Consider the following 4,060-nt stretch of genomic DNA (forward strand, 5'->3'; position numbering starts at 1 on the left):
TGAAAGAACAAAATGGAGAATAGAGATTCCTTCACATGTGATATAGCAATATGTTTTTTTTCTGTAATTTTTGTAAAATGGATTTGACAACCCTCTGTCACCAATCCCTGTTCACTAGTCTTAATGGCAGAGGGATGCCTTTCAGCTTTATAGCTCGAATGCCAGGTAGACTGACCTTATCTATGAAATATGATGAGGGATCATCAGATCTGTACTGAGATGTACAGTGGGTACGGAAAGTATTCAGATCCCCTTAAATTTTTCACTCTTTGTTATATTGCAGCCATTTGCTAAAATCATTTAGGTTCATTCTTCTTCCTCATGAATGTACACATAGCACCCCATACTGACAGAAAAACACAGAATTGTTGACATTGTTGCAGATTTATTAAAAAAGAAAAACTGAAATATCACATGGTCCTAAGTATTCAGACCCTTTGCTCAGTATTTAGTAGAAGCCCCCTTTTGATCTAATACAGCCAGGAGTCTTTTTTGGGAAAGATGCAACAAGTCTTTCACACCTGGATTTGGGGATCCTCTGCCATTCCTCCTTACAGATCCTCTCCAGTTCTGTCAGGTTGGATGGTAAACGTTGGTGGACAGCCATTTTTAGGTCTCTCCAGAGATGCTCAATTGGGTTTAAGTCAGGGCTCTGGCTGGGCCATTCAAGAACAGTCACGGAGTTGTTGTGAAGCCACTCCTTCGTTATTTTAGCTGTGTGCTTAGGGTCATTGTCTTGTTGGAAGGTAAACCTTCGGCCCAGTCTGAGGTCCAGAGCACTCTGGAGAAGGTTTATGTCCAGGATATCCCTGTACTTGGCCGCATTCATCTTTCCCTCATTTGCAACCAGTCATCCTGTCCCTGCAGCTGAAAAACACCCCCACAGCATGATGCTGCCACCACCATGCTTCACTGTTGGTACTGTATTGGACAGGTGATGAGCAGTGCCTGGTTTTCTCCACACATACCGCTTAGAATTAAGGCCAAAAAGTTCTATTTTGGTCTCATCAGACCAGAGAATCTTATTTCTCACCATCTTGGAGTCCTTCAGGTGTTTTTTTAGCAAACTCCATGCGGGCTTTCATGTTTCTTATACTGAGGAGAGGCTTCCGTCGGGCCACTCTGCCATAAAGCCCCGACTGGTGGAGGGCTGCAGTGATGGTTGACTTTCTACAACTTTCTCCCATCTCCTGACTGCATCTCTGGAGCTCAGCCACAGTGATCTTTGGGTTCTTCTTTACCTCTCTCACCAAGGCTCTTCTCCCCCGATAGCTCAGTTTGGCCGGACGGCCAGCTCTAGGAAGGGTTCTGGTTGTCCCAAACGTCTTCCATTTGAGGATTATGGAGGCCACTGTGCTCCTAGGAACCTTAAGTGCAGCAGAAATCTTTTTGTAACCTTGGCCAGATCTGTGCCTTGCCACAATTCTGTCTCTGAGCTCTTCAGGCAGTTCCTTTGACCTCATGATTCTCATTTGCTCTGACATGCATTGTGATCTGGAAGGTCTTATATAGACAGGTGTGTGGCTTTCCTAATCAAGTCCAATCAGTATAATCAAACACAGCTGGACTCAAATGAAGGTGTAGAACCATCTCAAGGATGATCAGAAGAAATGGAAAGCACCCGAGTTAAATATATGAGTGTCACAGCAAAGGGTCTGAATACTTAGGACCATGTGATATTTCAGTTTTTCTTTTTTAATAAATCTGCAACAATGTCAACAATTCTGTGTTTTTCTGTCAGTATGGGGTGCTATGTGTACATTTATGAGGAAGAAGAATGAACTTAAAAGATTTTAGCAAATGGCTGCAATATAACAAAGAGTGAAAAATTTAAGGGGGTCTGAATACTTTCCGTACCCACTGTATAGTCTGTAAAGTTGTAGACTGTAGTGATGCTTGGCAAGATTTGCCTTAACTCACTGAGAAATCACTATAATTGGCTGGAGTTCTCACCCTAAATAAATGACAGGCATATACAGAAATATACCATCTAGTTCCCTTCAAAAAATGATCACCAGCCACACCTCGTTGTATAGGTAGCCGCGAATTAAGCTGATAACTCAACCTGGTATTGTTGCTGACTGTTATGAAGTCCCTATAGAGGCTGTGTTAATAGTTCCACTAACCACCTTACAGAGCCCATTTCAGACTTTTTTCTTTACCTACTTCAATACAGGGCACTTTCACCCCCTTCCTGCCAAGGCTAATTTTCAGCTTTCAGCGCTGTCACACTTTGAATGAGAATTGCGCGGTCATGGAACGCTGTACGCAAATACAATTTTTATTTTTTTTTTTCACACAAATAGAGCTTTCTTTGTAAAAAAAACAAAAAAAGACCAAAAATGTTGAAAAAAAAAAGATTTTTCTAAGTTTCTGTCGGTAAATTTTGTATATAAGTAATTTTTCTCTTTCACTGATAGGCTGCACTGATGAGGTGGCACTGATTAGATGGCACTGATGATGAGGCACAATTATGCTGCATAAATGGGTACTGATAGGTGGCACTGATATGCGGCACTGATGAGCACTGATAGGCGGCACTGATGGGCAATGATAGTCAGCATGGATAGGTGGCACTGATGGGCAGCATTGGTGTCACTGATGGGCACTGCTGGGGTTGCACTGATGATCAGTGCCCTGATTACCTGTACATGTCTCCCCTGGAAGGAGATACCGCTGATCAGCCGATAAACAGTCCGTGTTTACATGTGATAGGCTGTAATTGGACCCGGCTGATCACATGGGTAAAGAGCCGAGATCGGGGTCGCACCATGTCCTAGGGATAAGGTGCAACCCAACTGGCATGCAAGAACGGTGACACTGAGGTGAAGTCATATGACGTCATCCCAGAACAAGGGGATTCTGCTGTCGTCATTTTACTATACTGTACATTGGTCGGGAGGTGGTTAAATAGAGTACTTAATGCTAGTATCTGGCTATATAGAGAAAAAAATATTCCCCTCTGGGTGATCTTTGTACACTTCAAGGATTTTTATCAAACTTTGTTGCAGATAAAAAACCTGTTTGTCTGTAAGGCTCCTTTCACACAGACGGTGCGCCCGACGGAGTCTGTTTTGCTCAGCAGGGATCGATCCGCCGATCCCCTCTGAGCAGGCGGATGACAGCTCCGTCTCCGCTCTGTGTGCAGAGATGGAGCTGTCAGATCTCCGCTCTCCTCTATGGGAGATCGAATGTGAACGGTCCGCCTGTCCGTTTTCATCCAATCTTATCCCATCCGATCCTCCAAATGGATAGAAAATAGGGTTTCCATCCGTCCGGATTTCACGGACAGGATCGAATCGGATAGCAGCGGGTGTCAGCGGAGATGTCTCTGCTGACATCCGCTGCTCCATAGGGCTGCATAGAGCATCCGATCCGGTCCGCCTGAAAAACGGACAAGCGGACGGGAAAGCCTGAGTGAAAGGGAAGTATGGGAGGGGCTTTATAATTATCAGATGCTGTACCTGCAGGGCTCAAATGAGTAAAGCGGCAAGGTCTGCATCCCTTTAAACGTTATTAACCCTTTCCACCAATGCTGAAATGTTTGTTGCAGGGGATACACAAAATCGGACTTGTATCTCAGTGCAGACTTCTGGGAAAATCAGCAAGCCAATCACGCAAGCAGGATATTATATTTCTGGGGGGGGGGGGGGGGGGGGGGCGTTCTGTGCCCCATCTGTGTGCGGAACACCTCCAGGCTGCCATATTGCATTTTACAGAAAATGACAGCATTGCAAATTAAAAAGGAAAGGTCATTTTTATGAAAATTCCAACCTTGTTTGTGTAACAAATGTATACGCTATCTTTTTTTTGTGTGCAAGAAAATCAAACAGTTCTGGTTCTGGCAGTGAAATAAATAACTTATGTGCTAAGTGGAGGAGGTCATATTCTGTCAGATAATTGTCCTTCTTTCGGAAAAGAAAAAAATATATAAGAGGGAAAGCAACATGCCAGGAGTGCCTCAGCTCTGCATTGCTTTGATTTATATAACGCAGACACCCAATGAGCACAACTTCCTGGCTGGGGAAACCGTCACCTAGGTAACGGCCACAGCGAGGCT

This window comes from Pelophylax lessonae, assembly GCF_965119305.1.
Source record: "Pelophylax lessonae genome assembly, chromosome: 8".
NCBI lineage: Eukaryota > Metazoa > Chordata > Amphibia > Anura > Ranidae > Pelophylax > Pelophylax lessonae.